At 39.9% G+C, this 16,299-nt stretch overlaps 1 protein-coding gene across 4 annotated transcripts in view; it reads left to right on the top strand.

Annotated features, from left to right (window-relative positions):
- The first annotated feature begins 3,349 nt into the window (after positions 1–3,349).
- The window catches only part of MIPOL1 (mirror-image polydactyly 1), a 278,090-nt gene continuing 265,140 nt past the window's right edge, over positions 3,350–16,299 (top strand). For all 4 annotated transcript variants that reach the window (XM_047795508.1, XM_047795507.1, XM_047795506.1 and 1 more), the window contains exon 1: positions 3,350–3,560. The gene's annotated coding sequence lies outside the window, so the exon portion shown is untranslated. The remainder of the gene's footprint in view (positions 3,561–16,299) is intronic.

Here is a 16,299-nt window from a genome sequence, read left to right as displayed (position 1 = left end):
TGTGTTATTGTTAAATTTGTGTCTCCATGGGAGAAGAAGGGTCTGAGTTTGCCGATTCTGCCATTTTCTTAATGTTTCTCCTGACTCGAATCCTTTTAAATGAATTCATATTTGTTTTATGATAGAGATTATGGTCTTTCTTGGAATATCCAATGCAGACCTGAAAAGAATGTGTATCTTACTGTTAATAGTTGTTCTGTAAATGTCAGTTAGGTAAGTTGCTTAATATTATTGTGGTTGTAGCTAATACTGTTGCAGTGGTGATAGCGTTGTTCAAGTCTTGTATACCCTCACTGATTTTCTGTCTGCTTGTTCTATCAATTTTTGAGAGATGAGTGTAAAATCTGATGATAATTTTATATTAATTGTGGATTTCTCTTTGCAGTGCTAACACATTTTGCTTTATGCATTTTGAAGTTCTGTTATTAGGTACATAATAAAGGGAATGGTGGATGATAGAGAAATAGACACTGAGATCAAAAGAGGATTAAGCTCAGAATTGTATATTAAAACAATACCCTTTACAATAAAAATAAATCCCTCTTTCTCTCTCTATCATCTTATAGTTTATGTTTCTCTAGAGATCAAAATACACCTGATATTCTCAGCTACATGTGTGCCTAGTTTTTATTCATTACTTTATTTCCAGAACTGATTGGCATGGCTGGCACATTGTGGGAAGCTGATGCTATCTGTGGACTTGAGAGTGTTCACAATCTAACATTCTTTTGTTCTCTGTTTAAAATAAATGTTCATTTTCTTTACCCTCTCATCCTTATCCAGCTTATAGGAGAGATAAGGGCATAGACAACATCTTTGATAACTGGCTTGAGAAAAGGAAAAAAGCTCTATTTGGTCTCTCTCATTTCTTATAGATTGGCAACTATATATATTAGCAGGTTAGAGAATTGAGAAGTGTACATGTGAGTGAGTGATGATTGTTGATGGAAGGGAGTTGGGAAAAATTAGCTATTGTGGTATGAAAAGTTCAGAAAAGAACATTAAAGAGTTACTTGAAGTAAGTTGGAGGAAGGACTAAGGAGGAAAGTCATAATGTTTGAACTCACTGGATAAAAAAAGATGGAAGAAAAACAGGTTACTGAAAGAAAATATGGATTTTCTCATTACCCTGGAGACGTTTGGCACCCAGAAAATGAACTTTTAAAAACCAGGCTTAGGAGTTCTCATTGTGGTGGCAGTGGAAACAAATCCAACTAGTAACCATGAGGACTTGGGTTTGATGCCTGGCCTCATTTAGTGGGTTAAGGATCTGATATTGCCATGAACTGTGGTGTAGGTCACAGACACAGCTCAGATCTGCTGTTACCGTGGCTGTGGCATAGGCTGGTAGCTGCAGCTCTGATTCAGCCCCTAGCCTGGGAACTTCCATATGCCTCAGTGTGGCCCTAAAAAGCAAAAAACAAAAACAAAACAATAACCCAAAACCCCACAAGGATTAATGTACCTTTACCCAAAGAAAAATAGTTTAATCATGTTCCCTAAATTAAACCTATAAATTCATTATCTGGTTTGAATTTTCTCAGTGTTGTAGTCACTATGTCCCATTTTTCTTGTTATTCTTTAGCTGGGAAAAGCAACTTTCCCTCCTTTCTTTTACATAAAATTTGAGTTGGCCCTTTCACAAGTCATTTTTCCTGGTTAGAGTGCCCTTCCCATCCACTTTAACAAACTACATCACTCCTCTTTTTGTCTCATATATTTTTATGGTATTTTTGTCCATAAATATCTGATCCAGACCTTGAATGAAGTAAAAAAAAAAAAAAAAAGAAAGAAAGCATTTCAAAGCCCAATCTAGGGAAAAAAAGAAAAAAGCTCTTCATAGCACTGTCCATCCATTACAATATGTGGCATTATAACCTATTTTGTTCCAATTATTAATTTACACCCAATTTTTTCATCTTCCTCTTTTTTACACTTATTCAAGAGTAAGTTTCTTTCAAAACATTTCAGATTATGACTATTCTTTGGGGATGTTAAAAAAAAAATCATTATTACTGTTTATTATCCAAAACCCAGAAGAGTATCTGGCACATAGTATATGTTCAGTAAATAGTTGGTGACTTGGAGTTCCTGTTGTGGCTCAGTGGTAATGAACCTAACTAGTATCCATGAGGACTTGGGTTCAATCCCTGGCCTCACTTAGTTGGGGATCCAGTGTTGCAGTGAGCTGTGGCTTGATCCGGTGTTGCTGTGGCTGTGGCCAACAGCTGCAGCCAACAGCTGCAGCTCTGATTCAGCCCCTAGCCTGGGAACTTCCATATGCTGTGGATATAGCCCTAAAAAGACAAAAAAAAAAAAATGTTGGTGACTTAAGGTGATATTTATAAAAGAATACTGATCTGTAGTACAAGAAAACCGCATCTGAATTATTATGCATTTGAATCAGCTATAGTCCTTTCTTGTTCCAACACAAAGCTACACAAGTTAAGGACTTTTTTTTTTTTTTTAATTCCGGAAGGTTCAACATTTTGTCTTAAAGAATCAATATATTGAATGTTAAGTATCCATTTCTTTTCATAACTAAGTCAAAAGGTAACTTCTCCCAAGTTTTAATTTGAAACATTCTTGGTCTAGGAGCTAGGCATTTTGCTCACCCAAGTGTAGTCCATCTGCAGCCTTTTTCATTCAACCATTTCCCAACACATCTCTCTTCTCTCCTGAGTTCCCATCCCCACTCTCCCCCTCACCCAAACCACACACAAACAAAACAGAAAAACCACAATTTCACCAGCTCCTGTGGAGACTTGATAACGCTCAAGTTGAGGCCACAAAACTTTTTTTTTTGTCTTTTTGTTTTTTCAAGGGCCGCACCCGCAGCATATGGAAATTCCCAGACTAGGGGTTTAATCGGAGCCGTAGCTGCGGGCCTACAGCAGAGCCACAGCAACGCCGGATTCGAGCCGCGTCTTCTATCTACACCACAGCTCATGGCAACGCCGGATCCTTAACCCACCAAGCGAGGCCAGGGATCGAACCCCCAACCTCAAGTTTCCTAGTCGGGTTCATTTCCGCTGCGCCAGGACGAGAACTCCGACAAGTCATGTTTTTAAGGACGCGGTTTCCCCCCTCTATCCTGATTAGGTTTTGTCCAGAGAATATTTTGCTCTCACAGAATGCACCCGTCGTCTCAGAACTGACAGCCTTAGCGCCCTGCGGAGCAGCAGAGGCTATGAAGATCGCCCTCTCCCTTCGCCACTCCAGCCAGCACTTTTGAAGCTCCCGCCTCTGCCAAGAGGCCCCGCCCCCCGGCCCCTGTGGTGCGCCATGCGCATGCCTAGTGCGAGCCGCCTGCCCCCGCCCCGCGCGCGCTCCGCCTCTGTTCCCCGTAGGCCCCCGCGCGCCGCTGGCGGCTGGTTTCCTCCCGAGTCGCACCCTCCCGGGTTGATCGCCGGCGCGCGCACCTCCTAGCGCGGAGGAGTCCCCGACCGGGAGGTTCCGAGAGAGAGACGATTGGCTGACGTGGTGGCTGCGCGTCGGGCCTGAGAAACTCTGGGCGAGCGCGTTGAGTCGCTCCCGGGGCGGTGCGGGGCGCATCTCAGGTAAACCGGTGGGTTGGGAGGTTTGGACGACAAAAGGAGGAGAAAAGGAGGGGTAGGTTTAGACCAGCCTTTGGAATTTCCGGCCGCAGCCTCCTTGGAGAAGAAGGGGGTCACACAGAAACTGCCCCCTCTGAATGTCGGCCCCGAGCGGCCGGGAGTGATGGGGCTCGCTCGAAGGTCAGTTTGGTGTGGTCCTCTGGTCTTCTTTTTGCGCATGATTTCGGCATCTTCCCCTGTTTCCTCTTACAAGAGCTCAGCAACTGAGCATGTATTCAGAAGTGTAGGTTTTTGTTTTGTTTGCTTTTCCCTTAAGAGGCAGTGAGTTAGAGGGTTCAGGTCTAGGCTCAACCTCTGATTGACTCCGTGCCCTTGAGAGTCACTCATTTCGTTGTGTATTTTAGTTCTCACACTTGTTAAGTTTTGGCAGAGTGTGGTGCTTCTTTAGGCGCGGTTAGCCATGCTGTAAAAAGATACTGTTAGAATTGTTTCTGGTTTACAAAGTCTCTGGGCCCAGATTTCTCTAATTGGAAGGTAACACCACCCAGCAGAATTTGTGAAGTACTTTAAGCTCCATGGATGGAAGGAACTGGATAAACACAAGATAATAGCATTATTAGACAGGATGTCGTAGAAAGAAAAAAGTTTCCACAAGAGCAGGCTTTTTGAAAAGCTCCTTTGAACGTTTTTATGCAGATTAAATCACAGCGGTAGTAGAAAAAGGTAAGCCAAAACAAAGGGCCAAGCAAAACTGCATTTTAAGGAGACTTTTTTTTTTTTTTTTTTCCCGTTCCCCCCGTAGCTTTAACAAGTTACTGGCTTTTCAAAGTTTCTTCTTGGGATCTAGTGTGGACCTAAACTAAAATAATGGTTGCAGAAACATTTGGCAATCTTGTGCAGTAGTATACCAAGAAAATTCATTAAAACAAAGGTGAATTCTGTTTAAGATAACAGAAATTAAAATATCTGTCTCATGGGTGAGAGGTAATGATGGCAAATCAGAAAAATGAACAGGAGATGTACACAATTTTCCTTCACAGGCATAGAGTTTGTAGATATGAAATCTTTTTAGTATGCTAATTTTCAAAGGATAATAGACACAGCAGAGTCGGTAAATCATAAATATATAGCTCAATGAATTTTCACAAAGTGTGCCTTTCCAAGTATTCAGTAGGATCAAGAAAGAGCATTGCTTGCATAGTGGAAGCCCCATTTGTGTCCCTTTTCCAAAGGTAGCCATTATCTCAATTTTTGACATCATCAGTGAATTACTTATTGACTTCAGATAAAGGGAATTGTGCAGTATACAATCCTTGGTGTCTCACTTGGTAAATATTATATTCCTGAGGTTTATACAAGGTATGTAACAGTAGTTTGTTCTTAATGCTGTACAATATTCCATCCAGTTTTTGGTTATTATCAGCAGGACTGCTATGAACATTTTGTAAGTATTTTGGTGAGCATCTGTGTACACTTCTGTTGGATGTATACCTACTGGTGAAATGACTGTATTATTAGATACACAGATATGTAGGTATATACTAACAAAGTTGTTCAAAGTAGTTATGTCAATTAATACTCCTGTTAGCAGTGTTTGAGGATTCTGGCTTCTCCAAAAGCTTGTGACATTTAGCATCATCCTTTTCATTTTAGCCATGCTGGTGGGTAGTGATATCATGTTGGGAGCTTCCCTAGTGAATAATGATTTTTAATACCTCTTCATATCCCTCTTTGCCATTTGGATATCCTTCATTCCCAAGGGTCATCACATTTTTTGTAAAGGGCTGGGTAGTTAATATAGGCAGTTCTTGCTTTGTAGAATTTCACTTAAAGCAGTACTGTGTGCAGCTAGGACTGCCCTATTTTATGCTTTGCGGGCCATGTACAGTCTGTTGTATGTATTTTCTTTCTTCCTTTCCTTATTTTTTCTTTTTCTTTCCTTTTTTTTTTTTGCCTGCTTGTTTGCTTGCTTCCCTACCTGCCTTTCCTCTTTTCCTCTTTCCTTTTCTTTCTTCCTCCCTTTTTTTTCTTTCTTCCTTAATTTTCTTTTTCTCCCTCCCTTAATTCTTTCCTTCCTTCCTTCCTTTCCACTGCTATATTGAAAAATGACTGTTCATAAATGACTGATATGGTCATTGGTGGTGGTGACATCATTAGATGGGGCTATACTGGAAAAAGTATTCATACATAATAGTATCAAGTAGTATGTGCTGTAGGGTTTAGGGTTTTTTTTTTTTGTCTTTTTGCTATTTCTTTGGGCCGCTCCCTTGGCATATGGAGGTTCCCAGGCTAGGGGTCGAATCGGAGCTGTAGCCACTGGCCTACGCCAGAGCCACAGCAACGCGGGATCCGAGCCACGTCTGCAACCTACGGGCAGGGACCGAACCCACAACCTCATGGTTCCTCGTCGGATTCGTTAACCACTGCGCCACGACGGGAACTCCGGGTTTAGGTTTTATATTTCAAATCTTTAAACATCCTCTTCGCTTTTTACCAGTTTACCTCGACTAATTAGAGACCTATTTGAGACCTCTTTAAATTGTCCTTATTGCTCCTACTTTCTCCCATTCCTTTAAAAATGAGGAACAAAAGAGAGGTAAGAAGTGAGAAAAGAAAGAAAATATAAACCTTTGTTGATTTGCATAAAAGGCTAGGAGAAATAAATATGCAGATAAGTTGTGGACACTGAGTAAAAAAAGTATAAAATGCATAAACTGTTTTTTTCAGTACTTTGATATGGATGTTTATTGTCTTTTGAGCTGTTCCCTCCTGGGATGATTTGGTTGAAATTTATATCTGCCTGACTGAGTATGCTCATAATTTAGGAAGTAATAGCCAATAACTTCATAAAATTCAACTGTGGCACCCCTGTTCAGAATGGAAGTCCATTCTTCCTTACACTCAGTACAAACAGAAAGTATGAAAAAAAGCTTTTGAAAGTATCCAAAAAAAGCTGTATTTGAAATACTATTATTTCAGCTCGTATTGACATTTTTAACTAACACTTTTTTTTTTAAAGGTGGTTTATTGAAGTAATTTCATTGTATATTTAGCTAATAGGAATGAGGGGCTTGGGGCAACTCCCATCTGTGCAATCTTTTCTTTGTTATGGGTAATCTTGCTTGTTTGTTATGCAAACAGAAATTTATGGTAACCTCCAGACCCCAGCTTCCACCAACCCACTGCAGTCCTTAAGCCATTTTTATATAGAAATTTTGGATCCAGTTATGCATCTATACATGTGTGTATGTACACACATATTTTGACAAATACAAATACCTTTCTGCTTTATACTTGCCAGACATAACAGTTGTACTTACATGCTATGTTTTTATTGCACTTCTTGTACCAGAGTTGGAATCATTACAATTTATAATGGCTGGTAAAGGGAAATTGTTGGTGAAGGGGATTCTCTGATAAGGCAAAACTACCCCCCAACCTTGACCTGATATAGGAACAAATAAGATATTTATGTAGTAGAAATGTGTAATGGTACCAGACTCGGATTGATGCTTCTATATTCCTAAGGATTTATCTGTCAGTCCAGTTGTTGTCATTAGATTCGTAGAGTAACTACTTCCCTGGATGTGGCCTGCATTACTTGCATTGCCATTGTTAACCTCTGGGATGGTTCATTTTCTAGGATCCCAATGGGGGCAAACCTTGCCCTTTCTGGTGGCAGTTTCTATTTTTAGATACTTCATTTAGGTTACATTTCATCTTGTTTACTTTGTTCAAAGTGACTGTATTTCTCTAGTGTTATCTATTACCTGTTATACTTTCCTTCCAGCAAGTAATCTTATTACTAATATATCCAGATACTTGTGACTGAGGATGGGCAGAGTATAGCTCACCCTCATCTCACATGCCACCTACCCAGATAGCTTTAGGGTTTGATGAAAGAAAAAGAGGTATTGCACATTAACCACTGTGGCAACTCTTCTTAGTGCTATATTATTATTCTCTCTTCCTTTTGAATTTGTTGGATTTTGAGGCTGTTGTAAAGAGAGGCAATTGTTTTAGGGCATTAATTGCAAAAGAAATATGTTACAATTCAAAGAGCACTGGGCCTAAGAGCAGAGTAAGGTTGACTTAACTACTGTGTGTGTTAATAACTCTTCCTGCAATTCTGTTCTCTTGTAAAATGAGGCATTATGGCTAAGTATCTCTAATCCTTGGTAATCTTTTCTAAAGACCTAGTAGAGGAGTTCCCGTCGTGGCTCAGGTGTTAACAGACCCGACTAGCATCCAAGAGGATGTGGGTTCGATCCCTGGCCTTGCTCAGTGAACTTAGGGATCCGGCATTGCTGTGAGCTGTTGGTGTAGGTCGCAGACGTGGCTCGGATCTGGTGTTGCTGTGGCTGTGGCTTAGGCCTGTGGCTACAGCTCCGATTGAAAATAACTAAGTAACAGACCAAGTAGAGAAGCACAGTATGTAGAATTTAATACTAAATTTGTTTAGGCTACCCTCTCAGTTTTTTTCATTGAAAACATTAAGGCCTAGAGAGATTGTATATAATCACGTACTTATTAGACTCCATTTCTCTTAACTTTTTATTTCAGTTGCTTTTTCTTTTTTTCTTTATTTTTATTTTTATTTTATGGCTGTACCTGCGGCATATGGAAGTTCTCAGGCCTGAAACCAAGCCACAGTTGCAGCCTACACCACAGCTGTGGCAAAGCCAAATCTTTAAACCCTCTGTGCTGGACCAGGGATTGAACCTGCATCTCTGCAGGGAGCTGAGTCGCTGCAGTCAGATTTTTTTCTTTTTTGTCTTTTTGCCTTTTTCTAGGGCCGCTCCCATGGCATATGGAGGTTCCCAGGTTAGGGGTCCAAGCAGAGCTGTAGCCACCGGTCTACGCCAGAGCCACAGCAACGTGGGATCCGAGCCGCATCTGCAACCTACACCACAGCTCACAGCAGTGCTGGTTCCGTAACCCACTGAGCAAGGCCAGGGATCAAACTCACAACCTCATGGTTCCTAGTTGGATTCGCTAACCACTGCGCGAAATTCCTGTGGTCAGGTTCTTAACCCACTGTGAACTCCTCTAGTTGCTTTCTCCATTATGCTGCTTATAAAAAGGCAGCCTTTTGATATAACCCTGATAGTCACAGTTTTGTGTAATCCCTTCTCCTTGAGGATAGACTAGACCCAGGGGCTCACTTGTAATAGAATATGGCGTGGTGGGATGTCACTTATGGAGATAAGGTTATAAAAGACTTTAACTTCCTTTTTTGCTGGGCTGTCTTGCTTGCTCACTTTGAAGATGCCACCTGCCACATTAGGATTGAACTGTAGAAAGCCTCACCTGTCAAGGACTTGAAGGGGGCCTTTGGCCAGTGGCCCATGCTGACCAGTAACCCCCTAGGGACTGAATCCAGCTAACAACCAATGAGGAAAATGGAAGATTGTGTCCCAGTTAAGTCTTGAAATGACTGTAGCACTGGCTAACCCTGGCTGCAACCTTGTAAGAGACTCTGAACTGAGGACCTAAATAAGTAACACCCCATTCCTTAGAGACTGTGAGGTAACAAATGTACGTGTTTTAAGCTGCTGAATTTTAGAATGATTTGTTAAGTAGCAATAGCTAACTAATAAACTGTTCTTACTAAATTCGGAACATTTTTAGTAAAAAAATAATTCTTAGTAAAAAAATAATTCTTCCTGAAGTTTTTATAAACATGTTTTTAATCATCTTAAATATGTTTGAGAATGTTATTTTTACTTTTTGCAAAGTAAAATATTAACCATTTAACTATTCTGTATTTGTTATAACTTAATTGCTAGGTATTTTATCTCAAAACTGGCAACATAAAGAGAAGATTACTTTGAAGGTTGGTTTGATTTGGGGTTGCATTAAATTGGGTAATCATGGGACAGACTTACCATAGGACTGCTTTTGGCAATTGGCATGAGCACCTTTGATTCAAATATTGTTTCCCTCTCTCTCTCTCTCTCTCTGTGCCCCCCACCCCCCACCGGTGTGTGTGTGTTTGGCCACTCATGCAGAAGTTGTCAGGTCAGGGATTGACCCTGGGCCACAGCAGCGACCCAAGCCACAGCAGTGACAATACTGGATTTTTAACCCACTGTGTCACCAGGGAACTCACAGATACTCTTTAATATTGAAGGTGTTTTTAACTTGGATTTTATACTGTTTGGAATGTAGATAGCCAGATAGTCTGTTCTTATTTATCTACAGTTTTGCATTAGGGTTATTCGAATATCTGTAAATACTATTTTGATAATTGTCTTTAGTATCCCCAGGTATATAAGTTTTGGAAACTGCTAGAGTACAACAGGGATGATTTTACTGGAGTCTAAATCTTCAATCTTTTTACTTTCTATTGGACCATACCAACTTTCCATCTTCATAGCTTTATCTTGAGAGTTTTTGCTATTATGGGACAAGTTTTGAAAAACTGAGAAAATAAATAAATGAGCATATTTATGATATAGATCAGTTAACTTTTAAAAATTTTTATTGTGAAATTTAATGTGTGTAAAGAAAAGTATATAAAGTCTATGTAGATAGTTCAATTAATAAATACTTAACACATGTTATTACCATCAGATACTTTGAATTGAATAATCATTGAAATGTGCTTTGTACATGTTTTTTTTTTTTTTGGTCTTTTGTCCTTTTAGGGCCACACCTGCAGCATATGGAGGTTCCCAGGCTAGGGGTCAAAGCGGAGCTGCAGCTGCCAGCCTACACCAGAGTCACAGCAATGCCAGATCCGAGCCACATCTGTGACCTGCACCACAGCTCACAGCAATGCCTGATCCTTAACCCACTGAGCAAAGCCAGGGATTGAACCTGCAACCTCAGGGTTCCTGGTTGGATTTGTTAATCACTGAGCCACGATGGGAACTCTCTGATTTTTTATTTTCTTAATGTAGTGATGATCATGCTTTATTATTTCACAACTTCCTTTTTTGCATTTAATGGTATTTTATACACCTTTCAATGTCCATGTATGTATTTATAGTATGTAGTTTTTGTGGTATGTATGTACCATGTTTTTTCTAACCAAATCTTTACTGATAGACATTTGTGCTATTTCTAATTTTTTAATACTATAAACAGCACTGAAGTTTATATTCTTGTATGTTTGTGTTTGTACCTTTTGCTAGAACATCGATACCTAGAAGTAGAATCGTGGAATCAGTGTTCATACATTTAAAGCTTTTTTTCTTTTTTCTCTTTAGGACTGTACCCAAGGCATATGGAAGTTCCCAGGCTAGGGGTTGAATTGGAGCTACACCTGACAGCCTACACCACAGCCATAGCAATGCCAGATCCAAGCCGCATCTGTGACCTACACCACAGCTCACAGCACCACTGGATCCCCAACCCACTGAGCAAAGTCAGGGGTTGAACCCACATGCTCATGGATACTAGTTGGATTCTTCTCCACTGTGCCATGATAGGAACTCCCTGAATTCAATTTCTTTAATAGATGCAGGACTATTCTAGTTATCTATTCTTATTCAGTTAGCTTTGGTAGATTGTATTTTTCAAGGAATCTGTGAAATTTATAGGTGTGAAGCTGTTTGTAATAGGCCCTTTTTATCTTTTTAATGTCTATGGAATTGCTTTAATATCTTCCTCTCCTTCCTGATATTGGCAGTATACATTGTCTTTATTTTTATCTTGATCAATCTGTCAAGAGGGTCATCAATTTCATTGATCTTTTCAAAGAACCAGCTTTTGGTTTCATTGATTTTTTTTTTTTCTGTGTTGATTTTACATTTTCAGTTACATTGATTTTTGCTTTTTACCATTTCCATCCTTCCGCATATTCTGGGTTTAACTTTTTCTTAATTTTGCCTTTTTTTAAAGGTGAAAGCTTAAGTATTATAAGAGGCTGTTCTCTCTTTTATTTTTTATTTAAAAAATTTTTTTTTTTAATTTTCCCACTGTACAGCAAGGGGGTCAGATTATCCTTACATGTATACATTACAATTACATTTTTCCCCCAGCTATTTTAAAAAATTTTTACCACACCCACGGCATGCAGAAATTCCTGGGCCCAGGATCGAACCCATGCCACAGCTGTAACCAGAGCCACAGAGGTGGCACCGCTAGATCCTTAACCTGCTGAGCCACCTTTTTTTTTTTTTTTCTTTTTAGAGCCGCACTTGTGGCATATGGAGGTTCCCAGGCTAGGGGTTGAATTGGAACTATAGCTGCTGGCCTACACCACAGCTCACGGCAATGCCGGATCACCAACCCACTGAGTGGGGCCAGGGGTCGAACCTGCATCCTCATGGATACTAGTCAGATTTGTTTCCACTCAACCATGTTGGGAACTACTCTATTTTCATGTAGTTGGAGATATTTAAAAGTTTCCCTTTACTCTTGGGAGTTGCCGTCATGGCTCAGTGGTTAATGAATCTGACTAGGAACCATGAAGTTGTGGGTTCGATCCCTGGCCTTGCTCGGTGGGTTAACGATCCGGCGTTGCCATGAGCTGTGGTGTAGGTTACAAATGTGGTTCGGATCCTGAGTTGCTGTGGCTCTGGTGTAAGCCGGCGGCTACAGCTCTGATTAGACCCTAGCCTGGGAACCTCCATATGCTGAAGAAACAGACCTAGAAGTGGCAAAATGACCAAAAAAAAAAAATTCCCTTTACTCTTCTTTTTTTTAGGCCACGCCTATGGCATGTGGAAGTTTCTGGGTAGGGATTGAACCCATACCACAATAGCGACCTGAGCTGCTGTAATGACAATGCTGGATTCTTACCTTGCTGTGCCACAAGGGAGCTCCTACTCTTCCTTTTTTAACCAGGTGTTATTTAGAAGTGTTTGGGAACTTTTTTTTTTTTTTAATGTCTTTTTAGGGCCCTACCTGCAGCATATGGAAGACTAGGGGTCGAATCTGAGCAGCAGCTGCCGGCCCATGCCACAGCAATAGCAACAAGGGATCTGATCACATCTGTGACCTACACCATGGCTCACAGCAACACCGGGATCCTTAACCCATTGAGTGAGGCCAGGGATCGAACCCATGTCCTCATGGATCCTAGTCGGGTTCATTACCGCTGAGCCACGACAGGAACTCTTGTGGATTCTAGAGATAGCTTTCTGTTAATGATTTCCAGTTTATTTTGTTGTGGTTAGATAACATTTGTTTGATTTCATTTCTTATAGATGTGTTGAGGGTTTTTTTTTTTTTTAATGATGAGAATAGGGTCTTTTTTGAGTAAATGTGCCACTTGAAAAGATGGTCCTTTGTTGTTTGGAGTTGTCTGCAAGTGTCACATAGGTCAAGTTGGTTGATAATAATGAGTACTCTGTATCTTTGTGGATTTTCTGAGGACTTACTCTCCTGATCACTGAGAGAGGTGTGGTGAAGTTTCCAACTATAATTGTGGATTTGTGTGTTGTTCTTTAATGAGTTTTCACCTTGTGTATGTTGACATTTTGTTGTAAAGTGCTTACATATTTAGGATTGCTTATGTCTTGTTAGTGATTTAAACCTTTCAGTGTTTTTAGTCTTGGTAATTTTTCTTGGTTTTTACTCTGTCTGATATTAATATAGACACTGCTTTATTTATTTATTTATTTATTTATTTTTTTGTCTTTTTGCTATTTCTTTGGGCCACACCTGTGGCATATGGAGGTTCCCAGGCTAGGAGTCTAATTGGAGTTGTAGCCACTGGCCTATGCCAGAGCCACAGCAACGCGGGATCCGAGCCGTGTCTGCAACCTACACCACAGCTCACAGCAACGCCGGATCGTTAACCCACTGAGCAAGGCCAGGGATTGAACCCGCAACCTCATGGTTCCTAGTCAGATTCGTTAACCACTGCGCCACAACGGGAACTCCCAACTGCTTTATTTTGATTAGTATTGGCTTTATTTTTTTCACGGTGCTCTATCTAGTATGCTAAATGATGAATAGTTAGGCAAGGGTAGTTTATAGGATATTTTCATTTTGTGTTCATGGGGTTCAGAACACACTACCCCAAAATATGGTATCTTGGCATATGGAATATTTTAAAACTGAAGCAGTTCATAAGATCCTCATGTGAGCGGTGCCCTCCCTTTATCTGGAGGAAAGGAACATCCTTATCACCAAAGGTGAAGGATGCCAAGAGAAATCTTAAGGAATAGGCCTTGCTAAGTTTTCCCAGTTTACTACCTCATCCCCTTTTTCTGTGACTATCCACTGTTAATCATACTTAGTATAAAGATGCTAGGGCCTAACTGTTTCTTCACAACTTCATTACCTTGTGAAGGCTCCCATGTCACATAAAACCTAAATTAAGTAAATTTATTTGCTTTTATCTTGTTAATATGACCTTGTCAGTTTAATTTTCAGGCCCAACCAGGGATCCTAAGAGGATCAAGGAAAAGCTTTTCACCCCTACATTGTGCATTTTGTTATTAATATATTTTCTTTAAATAATGTTTTGATTTTAGGAAGTCATGTCTTATTAAATGTGACCTAAGATCATGTTAAAGTACAAGGATATGTGTTCTGATGAACGTTAGAAAAATTTTTGCATTATTGCTCTACTTCTTGGATAGAATTTGAATGGTAATTTCTTGTAGATACTATTTACATTTGGATGTTGAAATGCAGTTTTGCATTAGGTCTCAACTGTATACATATAACCTAAAAATATTTTAAACATTTAAATTTATTTTTTTAATGATATGTTTTCTGAAGTGTGACAGACCTTTTCTTTCAGCAGCATGTCTTGAAACTAATTAGTAGTTTAATACTTTTATCTTTTAAGTTTAATGTAAATTGAAGCTTTTTCCTTAATTTATGTCAAACAGCTTGTTGCCAGCATGGGAGCTGCAGATATTGTGTGATACAGCTTATGATGTCCCAAAGTAGAACATTGTATTCAGTGGCATGAGCTGGCACAGTGGGCAAGATTATTCTTATTCATTTAGGTATGTGAACTGTAACTTAGGAAGTTCATTTACAAAAACTCACTGTCTGAGTTTCTTTTCGATTCTTTACTGTTTTATGAAACTCAGCTTAGGAGTTCAGTGGCTTAATTTCTATTGTCTTTATTTCATACAGGTGATTAATTTTATCTTATTTAAATTAAAGTCTTCATACACATCTGTAAAATGTGTATGTTCTTGTTAGCCTTTTTTCTTTTCTTTTCTTTTTTTTTTTTTTTTGTCTTTTAGGGCCACACTGAGGCATATGGAAGTTCACAGGCTAGGGGTTAAATCTGAGCTACAGCTGCTGGTCTACACTACAGCCACAGCCACACTGGATCCTTAACCCACTGAGTGAGGCCAGGGATCTAACCCATTTCCTCATGGATACCAGTTGGGTTCATTACCTCCAAGCCATAATGGGAACTCCACTGTTGGCTGTTTTAGAATTGAAATCTCATTTAAAATATTTTGTCACATGCTACTGGTTGGTTCTGGAAGCTTTTGGTCTACATGTAAATATTCCTTAAAAATTAGAGTTAGATTTTTTCTTCATTAAAATTTTTTTTTCTTCTTTTTTTTAGGGCCACACCTACAGTATATGGAAGTTCCCAGGCTAGGGGTTGAATCAGAGCTGTAACTGCCGGTCTACACCACAGCCACAGCAACACAGGATCCGAACCACATCTGCCACCTACACCACAGCTCACAGCAATGCGGGATCCTTAACCCACTGAGGGAGGCCAGGGATTGAACCTATATCCTCACGGATACTAGTAGGATTTGTTTCCGCTGAGCCACAACGGGAACTCCCTTCATTAAAGTTTTTAGAATAATTTTTCTTCCGAAATATGCTATTGATTTTGGGAAGTACTTTATGAAAAACAAAGATTGTATTATTTGCCTATTAGTGAATAAAACTTTAACATTACCACATTTAATAATAATGAGTTTTTTGGTTTTTTTTTTTTGTCTTTTTGCCATTTTTCTTGGGCCGCTCCCGCGGCATATGGAGGTTCCCAGGCTAGGGGTTGAATCGGAGCTGTAGCCACCGGCCTACGCCAGAGCCACAGCAACGCAGGATCCAAGCCGCATCTGCAACCTACACCACAGCTCACCGCAACGCCGGATTGTTAACCCACTGAGCAAGGGCAGGGACCGAACCCGCAACCTCATGGTTCCTAGTCGGATTTGTTAACCACTGCGCCACGACGGGAACTCCAATATTAATGAGATTTTTAAAAGCTGCCACAGAGATGTTCCTTTTAGTGGTATTCATAAACAGAAAAGTATAATATTGCCATCCAGTGGAATATTAAACAACCATTGAAGTGATTTAAAGAAAAATACTGGAGTTCCCATTGTGCTTCGGTTGGTTAGGAACCCAGTGTTATCTCCCTGAGGATATGAGTTAGGTCCCTGGCCTGCTCAGTGTGTTAAGGATTCAGTGTTGTCTCATGCTGTGGTGTAGGTTGCAGATGTGGCTGGGATCTGGTGTTGCTGTAACTATGTCGTATTCCTTAGTTGCAGTTCCAATATGACCCCAGCCTGGGAATTTCCATACGCCACAGGTGTGGCTGTAAAAAGAAAACAAAGAAAGAAAAGTTTATGATATAATATTATTGTGAAAAAAATCATGTATGTGTAGACATTGATTGCACATATCTAAATAGGTAAATCAAAAATGACAAAACACTAAGGTTTTAAGAGTATTTTATGTTTTGATGGTGAATATGAGGGACGATCTTTTTTTCCTTCTTCCTACTTTCTGTATTCTGGATTATTTTCTGTAGGATATGGTCATTTGGGCAGTGTCTAGAATTCTATTT

The sequence above is a fragment of the Phacochoerus africanus genome, chromosome 9 (assembly GCF_016906955.1).
Source record: "Phacochoerus africanus isolate WHEZ1 chromosome 9, ROS_Pafr_v1, whole genome shotgun sequence".
In the NCBI taxonomy this organism is placed as follows: Eukaryota; Metazoa; Chordata; class Mammalia; order Artiodactyla; family Suidae; genus Phacochoerus; species Phacochoerus africanus.
Note: the sequence above shows the minus strand (reverse complement) of the source record. Positions and strands in the feature narration are given on the sequence as shown.